Source organism: Lolium perenne, chromosome 1, assembly GCF_019359855.2.
Source record: "Lolium perenne isolate Kyuss_39 chromosome 1, Kyuss_2.0, whole genome shotgun sequence".
Taxonomy (NCBI): Eukaryota; Viridiplantae; Streptophyta; class Magnoliopsida; order Poales; family Poaceae; genus Lolium; species Lolium perenne.
In genome coordinates this window covers 19,918,416-19,931,451 of record NC_067244.2, presented here as the reverse complement: position 1 = coordinate 19,931,451, position 13,036 = coordinate 19,918,416, and positions in this window count along the sequence as shown.

Genomic DNA, 13,036 nt, shown 5'->3' with positions numbered 1-13,036 from the left:
TCAGGTCGAACCAGCAAAAGATGGAGTTCTTCTCGAGGTCACTGAGCCAGATCCGGGCTGGACCTACAAGGTACAACTGGAGCATGCGGCAGGCGATGTTAGGGGTTCCTCCGGCGAAGGTTACAGCATTGTAGTAATCCTCGATCCAGGTATCCGGCCTTTCGGTGCCATCATAGTGCTTCAGATTTCCGGGTAGCTTGAGGTTCATCCTTGGCTTTGGTTCCTCTCGAATCATCCTGCCAAAGCACTTCGGGCCAATGTAGTCGGTTCTGTACTCGTTAAGGCGGTCCCGCGCGTCGCGCGAGCCGTGGCGAGGAGACTTTGTGCGAGAGCGAGATCTCCGGCCATTGCCTCCGCCTCCACCTCCGCCTCCACCGCTAGGTGGTGGGGAGGGAGACCTGCGAGGTGGGCGGTCTGACTTCTTGCTTCCGCCATCTGAATCTCCTCGGCCTTCCTGGTGCTGACTCCGGCTCCTGTGGCTGCCTTCGCCTTGGCGCGGGCTGCCCTGGTCGTTCCGGCGAGGCTCCGGTCACGGCTCCGACGAGGCTCGGGGTCCCGGCTCCCGCGAGGTTCCGGGTCGCGGCTCCGACGAGGTTCTGGATCGCGGTTCCGGCGAGGCTCGGACCGCGGTCTTCATTCCGACTCCTCCCGGGCTCGGGTTCATGAACATTGTTCCGATTCCGGCGAGGTTCCGGCGAGCGCTCCTCGTTTCTGTTTCTTGGCAGCACGTTGTCGCGGATAACAAGCGCACCATGCCCCATGGGCCTGGTGTTTCCGGCTGGACTACGGCGGCGAGGGGGTCGCGGGTAACCGTTGGGTGGAGGCGAGGGGTTGCGGTATTTGTCTCTTCCGGAGTACATCGCGTCCTTTCCCTTCCTTGGATCCGACGGAGGCGTCTCGTGGACGGAACAGGGATCGGATTTGGGTGCTCCCCGGCCCTTCTTCTCGCGCTCCGACGATCCGGTGTGCGATTCATCGTCCTTCGCGCGGTAGATACACGCTATCCGGATTGGATTCCAACCTCGCGCGAAGTATCTGCCTTGCTCTGCCGCACCGCCGAAGCGACGAGTGTGCGGAGATAGTTGATGTCAACTTCTTCGTCCGTCTTCTTCAGCAATTCCGCTGCTTTCTGCATGTTGTCCTTTGGAGTTTCCGGGCTGGTGATCTGCGGGCGTGTTGAAGGGTATCTGCGAGGCGGAATTGCTTCTCTAACAATTCGATCGGCCTCCGCCTCGCGCATAGGTCATCTTTACCTCCCACTCAGCCCTCATGCTCTTGACCTGCTCGAGTGTGGCGGCGATCTCGCGGTCCTGTCTCTCGAAGTTTTCCGTCCAGGCTGCATGATCTGCCCTTCCTGTCCTTAACGCAGCTTCGGTATCGGCGAGCCTCTTGGCTGTGGCCAGCATTTCCTTTCTGGCGGTCTCTAGGGCCTCCAGATCTGCGGCGTCGCCCGGGGTTATAGGTGTGTTAAGAACTGCTCGCGCGGCCACCTCCTCTGCTGACAAGATTTCCTCCGAGGGAGAATCCCTTTGGGGTCGCACCCGAGACATTGGAGATCCTTGATGGGATGGTTGGGGGTCGATTGGCTGACTTGGTCTCCGGATCCAGCTTTGTCCCGCGCTGCTATCGTTGCGAGAACCTGCTTGGGCTGGGCGGAGTCGACTTCAGGCTGATCGCCGTATCCGTACTCCCTTATCTTGCGAACGAAGTCATCAGATTCCGTGGACGGGGTGTCGCCGGAAATTGGGCTCAGATTGCCCAAGATCGACTCTTCGACCGGAGCTTCGCTTTCTCCGACAAGGTGAGCCTGATCCGGATCCGCGTTGTGCTCCGGTGCCTCTTCCTGCTCAGGACCAGCTCCGACTTCTTGAGGGGCGGTTCCGGCGGTATGGGCCAAGAAGTGTACGAAGTGGCACCTCTGCTTTTCTAACACCTGGGAGACCCAGGCGGATCTGCATTGGTCTTCCACCTTTGTTTCCTGCTCAGGGGCGGATTGGGTGGGCTTTGAAATTTCCAGATCCAAGGCGGAATCTTCCTTGGGAAGCTCCTGCATCTCAGATCGGATCTTCGCGACAGCGTCCAGCTCTGCGGCGGTCTCGACTGCGGCACTTACGACTGGGTTTCCGTCGGAATCGACGGTTTCCCCGATGAAGATGTGTATGCCGCCAATTGGTACGATGGAGAGCTTGACGGGGTTTGTCCTAGCCGGAATCCAGCACTCATCCGGAGGGACGATCGGCAGATTCCCGGCGTAAAGGACGCGCCCCACAGCGATGGTGTCGTCGTAGCTTCCCATGGCGGAACCCTCCCGGTTCCGGCCTCCGTACGCCACAGCCCCACGGTGGGCGCCAACTGTCGTTGCCTAATCGACGGTACCTCGGAGGAGGGATCCTCACGAGGGGGAGAAGAAGTAGGGGCCATAGGGCGGAGTGCACACGGGACGGTGGTACGCGAGTTACCCAGCTTCGGAACACCTGCACGATGACAGGGCCTACTGCTGCTTGTCTGGAATTATCTGGGCGCTTTCGCGTTGTTACAATGAGTTGTGGTTGTCCCTCTAGTGCTCCCGGGATCCGGCTTATAAAGGCGCACGGATCTAGGGTTTACATGGAGAGTCCTAGCCGGATTACGTATGCCCTAGCTACGGTACAATATCTTGCCGTACACGTCACGGATCCGCCTTCCATACACGTCGCATCGATCCGGGTTCCTCATGGGCCTCCCTGGATCCGGGTCACTCCTAGGTCGGTGCGGATCCGGCCTGCTGATCCTGGGCTGGACTTCTTCTTACATGATCAACAGCAACTGGGCCGCCCGATGGGCCACATGCCTCATCACCGTCTGTGGGCCACCCGGGCTTGCCGGATCTAGGCACTGTCGATGGTACACCCATGAAGTATACCCACAACACCTACACAATTAGTGGTGTTTATCATCCAACAACAGAGCGTAGAGTGGTTTTATTATGTGATCAATCTTGAGAGTGTCCACTAGTGAAAGTATAATCCCTAGGCCTTGTTCCCAAATACTGAAATCGCTGCTTGTTTACTGTTTTACTGCATCTGTACTGCCTGCAATATTACCACCATCATCCACACGCCAGTTGTAGCATCAAGCTATTTTCTTGTGCCGTTACTACTGCTCATATACATTCATACCACCTGTATTTCACTATCTCTTCGCCGAACTAGTGCACCTATACATCTGACAAGTGTATTGGGTGTGTTGGGGACACAAGAGACTTCTTGCTTTGTGGTTGCAGGGTTGCTTGAGAGGGACATCTTTGACCTCTTCCTCCCTGAGTTCGATAAACCTTGGGTGATCCACTTAAGGGAAAACTTGCTGCTGTTCTACAAACCTCTGCTCTTGGAGGCCCAACACTGTCTACAGGAAAAGAAGCGTGAGTAGACATCAAGCATATTTTCTGGCGCCGTTGCCGGGGAACGAAGGAAAGCTACACCATTTCCTCCCTCGTCAACCACGCGCCAGTCCTGGACAGCATCACGGGTCGAGCAGGAGAACCGGGAGCGGGAGGTCGCCATCGCCGCCAGGGACGAAGATGTGGCGGGAGCGGCTAGGGTCGGGGTCCGCTTCGTCGCCGACGTGGCGGCGATCCAGGCGGCGGTCCAGGCGGAGGAGGACGCGGCGGCGGTGGTCCAGGCGGCAGCGGAGGAGGAGGCCCGGGCGGCAGCGGCGGTCCAGGCGGCGGCAGAGGAGGAGGAGGCCCGGGCGACGGCGAAGGCGGCGGCTACCAAGGTGGCCGTTGCGACGGTGACGGCCCTGTGGGACAGCTCCCTGGCCGAGGCCCTCGAACGCCGCAGGCGGCAGGACGAGATGTCCGTTCGCCGGCGTGCGCGGCGCGCAGAGTGCAAGAAGCGCTCCCGCTTCGACGACGGCGCCGGCCCATCCGGCGGCAAGTAGTAGGGCGCGCGACTGCGAGTAACCGAGGCCGGTGTAGGCCGCGCGACGGCGAGTAGGTACGGCCGTTGTAGTTTTAGGTTAACTCGACTAACCATCTCTGTAAAGATGGTCCTTTTGGCCAATCAATAGTAATGAAAAAAATCTTTTGCTTACCTAGTCACTGCCGACCGGGCCCGGATGTACCCAACGCAGACATTTTCCGCGACCGCCGAGCGTCCACGGAGACGCAAACCTGGCGCATATTTGGACCAGGTTTGCGTCTCCACGGACGGCCCGGTCACTTTGCGTCGCCCCGCTGGAACAGGCCCCAGACGCATTTCCGGTCACGGCGCCCTTAATACCACAGTACACCATTTGCAAAGGCAACCAACTCTATATCTTCCTATCACTCTCTTATCTTTATCTGATCTGATGAAAGGCTATCTAGCTGCTATTGGCTGGCCTGCCTGCATGAAGTAACTACACAAACATGTGTACACTTTTTACTGGTGCAATAACTTGACAGAAACAAAACACAGAGGGCATCCTTCTGTCTCACTGCTCTTGCAGTCCTAGTAAGTAGGCATTGATTGATTGTCATGCATGCATATCAGCATATACAATTCTTTCTTGAAGAATTCAGGCGGTACACTGATCAGTACTAGCTGGAGTAGTATTCACTCACTGACCACAGAGCTGCTGATCATCTCCAATTCAAAACAGATTCTTCCCCAGCCCCACTTTTATGGCCCTGTGTGTGCATCAGCTAGCTATCTAGCTGTGCATTTGCATGCATATTGAAGTCATCTGCATGTGAAATAAACATCTTGTCTCTCCCTGCTCTTTTTTTTTCAAACTTTGCTGTTCCGCTCCTTCTCTCTCTCTCTCTTCCATCCATTAATACATTCATTGTGTCTCTGTGCAATGGTTAAGTGGCACTATACATACATATATACATGCATGTACACAAGGATATATGCATGTGATCAGTACCCAGCTTTGCTTTGCCTTTGCATGCGCTTGTAGCCGGCCAGTAGGCAGCAGCTGCAGGCCTATGGCTATGACGCTCCACTGCGCTGTTTGCATATTGCAACCGATGTTACAATTAGTAACATGTCCACAGCTAGGAGTAGCTATAGTGTGTATATACACGTAGTGAAGCTATCTAGCTTTTCCGTTCATTAATACTCCCTCTCTTACAAATTAAGATGCATATTAGTTTTGATCAAAGTCAAACTTTTTAAAACTTTGATTAAGTATATAGAAAATTATAGCAATATCTACAAAATTATCTCAATGTTATTAGAATCATTATGAAATATATTTTCATATTATATGCATTTGGCATTATGAAAGTTAATATATTTTCATATACAGTTGGACTAACTTTATAAATTTTGACTCTGACCAAACCTAATATGCATTCTAAATTGGGAAGGAGGGAGTATTGTTTTGCTCTTTTCAGAAGAGGTCTCTCTAGTTAATCCCTGCCGTGGGACGTAGATCTTGTACCAAAGCTTCTATAAGAAAACTCAAAATGCGAAGGGATGCATGCTATACAAAATGATACTATAGGTACCATCCATGCACAGCCATACGATGGCTAGCAGGCCAACCACAGCCATATGATAGCTAGCAGGCCATGCACAGCCATAGCTAGCAGGCCAGCCATATTCAGATACACATCCTACGATGTACAGGGTGTTTCGGCACTCGGGTGCATATGCACCCTTTATTTGAAATGCATATTAAATATATTTTGAAATGTCAAAAAAATACAAACAAAAATGCCTCGTGTATACCTTGACATGTTACATGTTCACAAAGTTGTTTCATCAAAAACTGATATATTTTGTGCCTTGTACTAAAAAGACAAATTTCTGGTGTTAAAATAGTCTATTTCTCGAGGCATTATTTGTCTTTTTTACATAGGGTACAAAAATAATCGGTTTTACGTGAAAATTTACGTGTACTCATAGAACGTGTTGCTCTACATGCTAAATTTTTTTTCCTAATTTTTTTACTTTTTAAAATATGTTTTATACATACCGGGTGCATATGCACCCATGATCAGTTTTGGTTTTCTGTTCTATTCTCTTTTTTCCTTTCTTCTCTAAATACTATTGTAAGTTTATTATCTCTATGTGTTAGCCTCTACCATTTTGAGAATGGGAGTTCTATCTTTACTTATTAATTAACAGATATTTTTCAATAATCACTACTTATATCTTGCATGTGTATGTTTACACCATAAACTCTCAGTGTGATGCCATTGGCTCCTTCGAGTGTTTTTTTCCGGAGGTGGTGCCTACGTGTCACGTCATTAGACAAATTTATTTATATAAAGTTCCAAATAAGAATGAAGATAATAATAGTAAAAATGAAAATTTGTGAAAATGAAAACTGGGACTTTCGATCAAATTAATTATTTCTCCACTTTTCCGATCTAGAACTTGTGGTTTTACTTAGTATAGATAACCTCCATATAGAAATTTAGGGACAACAATTATATGTTTTTCCTCATTGTTACTTATTCTTCTTCACAGAACCAGCAATAAACATTAAAGGTAACATGTAATAGAAGTATATGTTCCTTAGATAGTAGTGTTGAAGTAGGTCAAGAGCATGGCATGTAGTTTCAGTAACCCAAACTGTGTGATGTTCCCCTTGTCTCCATGACGACTTTATTGTTGATTCAATAAAAATGTGTCTTCATTCGCATAACTTACACTTCACCGCGAATTTGACGTGAATTAGTACTATCGTTACATGTATAGTTAACAAAGAAACATAAGGGCCCATGGAAACACACGGACGATAAAGTAGTCTTACATAGTGTCTGTTTACACCTTATTTTATATGATCATACTAACCCATTTTTTTGTTACACGTCTTCAATTTGCACTAGTTTAGCATTTTCCCCGCCCTGAAAACATACACGGACTTGTTCGGAGTGCCGTAGTATCGTCTTGAAGCATACTAGTCTGACATGTCAACTAAATTGTACGCATAATCATTCAAAAAATCCTAAGCAAATTTACAAACATTATTTTTATTTAAGAAACAAATAAAAATACATAAAAAATCTCAATGAATAAAAGTCTTTCATAATGACAAGTCTTAATAAAAATGATTAGAAAAAAACTAGGAAAACATATTTAAATAATCATAAAACACAAGTAGGCAATAACTTATAGAACCGGAAAACATAAATATAGAAAATGGAATTTTAAAGTTTCAAAAAATCTGGAATTTAATCTCGGTGTAGACAATGATGTATTCTACCAACATACAAATTTCAACTTGAAATGCCGATCAACTCTTCTTTGCTATTGGGATCCCAACCCCAAGTAGTTTGCCTTCAAAGTGATGATCCTGTTGTTGTTGACTTTATTCTTCTTCATGAAAAAATGAACAAAAAAATGGTTTCGCGGGGGTAATTCGTACCTCACGTTCCCTTCGTGTAGATTAATAAAGGCTTTCACCATTCTTAAAAGAGGGCCTGCCAAGTATGATAGGTGCTATGGAATCTTTAGGCATGTCAACGATAACAAGATTAACAAGTGTTGGACAATCTTTAATTTGCACAGCTATATTTTCCTTTATGCGGCTTGTTTGAATGTAGAATCATCTAGATGAAGTTTAGGCTCAGTAATAGTAAATGAACCAAGCTTAAGTCTATCAAATAAACTTTTAGGAATTGTAGAAACACTTGCACGAATATCACAAACTGTAGCAATCTCATTCATTCATACTTTAGTTTTAACAATTGGCTCAAAGATATCTTCTAGCTTAGTAGGAAGTTTTTCAGATAATTTCTTATAATCCATTTCGAGCACATGTACCTTTATCGCAACTTGATTATTTATGAAGTGTGGATTTGTTACTTCCTTCAGTATCGGGTGATGAGCGCAGATTGCACACCATTAGGAATCCCCAAGAGGAATGTATGATGAGCAAGTACAGTAGCAAGTTTTTCCTTAGTAAGAAACCAAGGTTTAATCGACTAGTAGGAGAAAGGCGTGACTTCTGAAGGTGTTGCTAGCTGACTAATGGCAGGGCGCACTATCGGCGTCAGCAACAACGTGGAACTTGTACACAACACAACCAAAATATTTTGCCCCAACTTACAGTGAGCTTGTCAATCCCACCGGTTTTCCTGAACACAAAGGATTAGACGTATCGAGTTGAAAGAGATGTTTGAAGTAATTAAAGAGAACAGTGCTTGCAGTAAGTAAACAGAGCAGGATTGCAGTGAATGAATTTATCAGTGTAAAGGAAAGGACCTGGGTCGACAGTTCACTAGAGGTGTCTCTCCATAAAGATAAATAACATGCTGGGTGAACAAATTACAGCTGCGCAATTGATAGAATAAAGACCATACATGATAAGATGATTACTATGAGATTTATTTGGGCATTACAGCATAATACATAGACCATAATCCAACTGCGTCTATGACTAATAATCCACCTGCCACGGTTATCGTTCAAACCCTTTCCAATATTAAGTTGCAAGCAACATATTATTGCATTAAGCAATGTGTGTAAACTAAACAATAGAATTACCCTTGGATAAAACATTGTTGTTTTCTCCCTAGTAGCAACAGCACACCTATAATCTTAGAAGTTACTGTCACTTCAAGAAAATTAGAGGCATAAACCTACTATCGAGCATAAATACTCCCTCTTGGAGTCACAATCATCTACTTGGCCAAAGTATCTACTAGCAACGGAGAGCATGCAAGATCACAAATAACATATGACAAGAGTATATAATCGATCTCAACATAGTATTCAATATTCATCGGATCCCAGCAAACACAACATGTAGCATTACATAAGGATGATCTTGATCATGTAGGGCAGCTCACAAGATCTAAACATGAGGCACAAATTGGAGAAGACAACCATCTAGCTACTGCTATGGACCCATAGTCTAGGGATGAACTACTCACGCATCACTTCGGAGGCGGGCATGGCTATGTAGATGCCTCCGGCGATGATTTTCCCCTCCGGCAGGGTGCCGGGAAGAGCTTCAGAACCCTCCCGAGTTAGGGTCTGCGATGGCGACCGCGATGGAACTTTTCGTGGATGGAGTCTCGGGTGTTTAGGTTTTTCCCAAGATCGTGAATAAATAGGCGGAAGGGCGAGGTCGGTGGAGGCTAGGGGGGCCCACACCACCCTTGGCGTGGGCCTAGGCCAGGCCACGCCAAGGTGTGGTCTGGCCGCCCTGCGCCTCTTTTTCTCCCCCCTGGCCTCTGTCTTCGTTACGAAAAATATTGACTTCGGTTTTTGTTTCGTCCAATTCCGAGAATATTTCGTGTACAACTTTTCTGAAATACAAAACAGTAAAAAACAGGAGACTGGCACTGTGGCATCTTGTTAATAGGTTAGTGCCAGAAAATGTATAAAAGTGCAATGAAGTATGAACAAAACATATATAAGTTGGTGTAAAACAAGCATGGAGCATCAAAAATTATACATACGTTTGCAACGTATCATCGGGGTTCTTTAAAGTGATCATATTCACTAGATTTTAAGAATGAAAGAGCACTTCCATAGTCTAGCTCTTCAAGTTTGTCTTCATCTGTACTACTTGTCATCTTAAGATCTACAACTGGGTTAGGCTCAAGCTATCCTGCAAACTTGGCAATGATTAGTGTTTGACTTTCAGCTATCTTACCCGATTGTGCCTCTATAGTTTTTTTCTATGTTGTAGAGTATGTATATCAGTTTTTGTAATGACACCTTGTTTAGACAATTGTCCTAATGTAGTTTCATGATTCTCAATCATTATAAAATAAGATTATTTTTGCTCGGTAAGAACATGAATACAAGTTTTGAGGGAATGTTGAGGTGACTATCTTTTTACATTATTACCTTCGTTGTTGTAGTTGCTTGGAACTCCTACGGGGTTATAACCGGGATTAATCCCAGTTGGCAACAGCCATTAATCTCGGTTGCGCAACAACCATTAATCCCGGTTGCGCAACCGGGATTAAATATGCGCGACTAAAGCCCCCTCCCCCCCCCTCGTTTAGTCGCGGTTGCTTACGAACCGCGACTAAAGGCCCGTCCACGTGGCCGCCAGCAGTCCGTCGTGGCGGAGGACCTTTAGTCGCGGTTCTCCTGGCCAACAGCGACTAAAGCCCCCCCTAAATCTGGTTTCTTTTTAATTTGTATTGTTTTATTTCTTTTATATTTTATTTTGTGTTTTATTTTAATTTTGAAGAAGTTTCAGTACACATATTCTACGGTACTATATACATGCATATGAATGTACAATTTCAAACAAATTTGAAATTAGAACCAAGAAGAATTCAAGAGGAATATACAATATATATTCAATATCGGATGACCATATACAATTTCGAACAAGTTTCCATACATAATTTACGGCATCAGAAATTCTACATCCTCGTAATAGTGTTCTCCTTTAGGATGGAGGACTTCCCTCATCAAAAATCCTGCTAGTTCCTCTTGAATTGGTCGGAAGCGAGCTTCTGGACTAAGCGTCTTCCGAAAGTTATTCCTCTTGACGTTGTTATCCGACGGCTTCCGCTCAGAGGTGTGTCTCCGGATGAACTCACAAAATAGTATCCACATAGATTGGTCCCCGGTGGCTGAATATCCCCAGTTAGTGACCTTCTAAAGTCTAGCTCTTTTTGGAATTCACCAACCGTTTCATCTGTGAACCGTCTCCAAACCCTACGAGGCAAAGAAAATTAAATGAACAAGAGAGTTATTAGTTACTTGATATTAGGAAATGAATGAAAGAGACCGATCGATATAGAGCGCAAATGAATGAAAATAATTACTTTTGCAGCATTCTTCTCATGTTGACCCAAAGCTTTGGATCCATATTCAGAGAGTCCATGATGAGAACTCTGGAGGTGTGAAATTCAATTACTAGCAGAATTCAGTGGAACCTACGGACACGATACATGCACAGTCATGCATAACTCATCGATTAGACATACCATGGATGGAGTAAACAAAAGAGAATGTGTTCAAGACAGAAACACTCACCCAAAATGGTAAGGAAATAGAATTTCACTTTTGAGTTGCTGCTTTGTAAGAAAAAGCCACAGGTCTGGCTCCACGTCGGCGGGGTGTTTTTCTAACACATATCCATTAACGATTTGTGGGTCAATGAACCCAACATCATGGATGTTTCTTATTCTGCATTCCCTAATCTTCATTCTGCATAATAGCGTACACAACAATATAGTTAGGACAATATATATATATATATATAGGACATATTCATACTACACCCGGGTGTAGTTACTCCCACATGTGTTTTACATAATCTAGATAGTATCTACCATACCGAAGAGTATATACATGTAGTATGGAGTATATAAGAATATTTTAGTAGTATATATACTACTTTGTAGGTAGTATGTACATTTTTTTACGTACACTTTTTCTTTACGTATAAATATGCATGTATTTCGTATATATAGTGCAAACCATGGGCTCATTTAATTTTTTTTCACCAAACTTGGTTTGGAGTATCTTAGATACAATATACAAACATACTCAAACTGATAAAGTATGGTATATACTTCTGTATGGTAGTATATGAGACGTGGGTGTAGTTACACCCAGGAGTAGGAAGTATTTATCCTCTATATATATATATATATATATATATATATATATATATATATATATATATATATATATATATATATATATATATATATATATATATATATATATAGGGTCGCACTATTATGAAACCGGTGCTCAGAATAATATTCTGAGCATCAGCCGTCCGTATATAAGCGCGGACGCGCTAGGAAATAACGAAGAAAAACGCCGTGCGAACTTTATCTCCTACCTCCTTTCCTGACCAAGCTCAAGCCCACATCCTCTACTCGCCGCGCACCTAGACAACCGCCCCGGCGGCCCCGCGTTGCTGCTTGCCGGAATCCCCTGCCGCCCCTTGCCGGAATCCCCTGCCGCCCCTCGCCGGAATCCCCTGCCGCCCCTCGCCGGAATCCCATGCCGCCCCTCGCCTGAATCCCACGCCGCCCCTCGCCGGAATCCCACGCCGCCGACCGAGGGACCTCCAAGCCGCCGCGCGACGGCCTTCCGCGCCGCCTCCGAAGGGGCGTTGCACATCCGACCGATGGCCTCAGCGCCGCCGCAAGAGGCCTTCCCTGTCGGCGGCAACCCTGCTTTCCGCCAACCCCGTCTTCCCGCGTCCGCAGGCTCCAAGCTTCGGCCGTGCGACGCCAAGCCCTCAGCTCGCCCTCGTCACGGCCAGCTGCGCCACCATCGAGGCCACCCGCCAACTGCTGCCGTCTGGTTCTGGGCATGAAGTACATGATGCAGAGATGGGCGCGCGATTTGTGCGTTTCGTGGCTGTATGTTCATGGTGCCAGTCCTGCGCCTGTTTTTCTATGATTCCTGCTGTATTTCTGAACCAAAGTGAGTTTTTGGTTCATGCTGGTTCGGTTGTGACTGCACCTATCAGGACGAGTGCTGCAGCATCAACTCCGATGTACAAAAGCTTCTCCATGGTTATTTCTGAATATACTGTCAAGAAGTATACTTGCGTTTGTGCAGGGAAGTTTATATCCCTTCAGTTTGGGAAGTACACAGCTAGCCATCAAAGCAGCTCGATTGATTTTCTTGTAAAAAAAGATTGAAAGTATGCAGCTAGCCATGGAAGTAGCTCGATTCATTTTCTTTTAGGTGTGTAGCGAGATACTCTTCCATTCAACTGCTCTATAGTGGCCGGGAGAGATGGCAGCCGCACTCCAACACCACTGGGTTGATTCAATCAGCAAAGAAGTTATCCTGCAGTGCAGGTCGCTGAGATAGGAAATACAAATGTGTCTCCCATGCCGTCCTGTGGTTGCAGATAAGCTGCTGATGGGGCGCTGTTGTGCCACGGAGTACACACTTGTTACAAGAAAATCAGATTGTGTTAAGGATTTTGGCGCATATGAATTCACCTTCATGCAGTTTCTTTTCCTTGATGGAAGTCCATGATGCTAAAAGCCTCAGCCTGTGTGAATTTAAATTCACTAAGTTAGTCAGCTAAAAGAAAGGTTAGTACCAGGACAAAGACATCTTATATACCATGGTCTGACTATTTCCTTTGTTTTAGACCGACG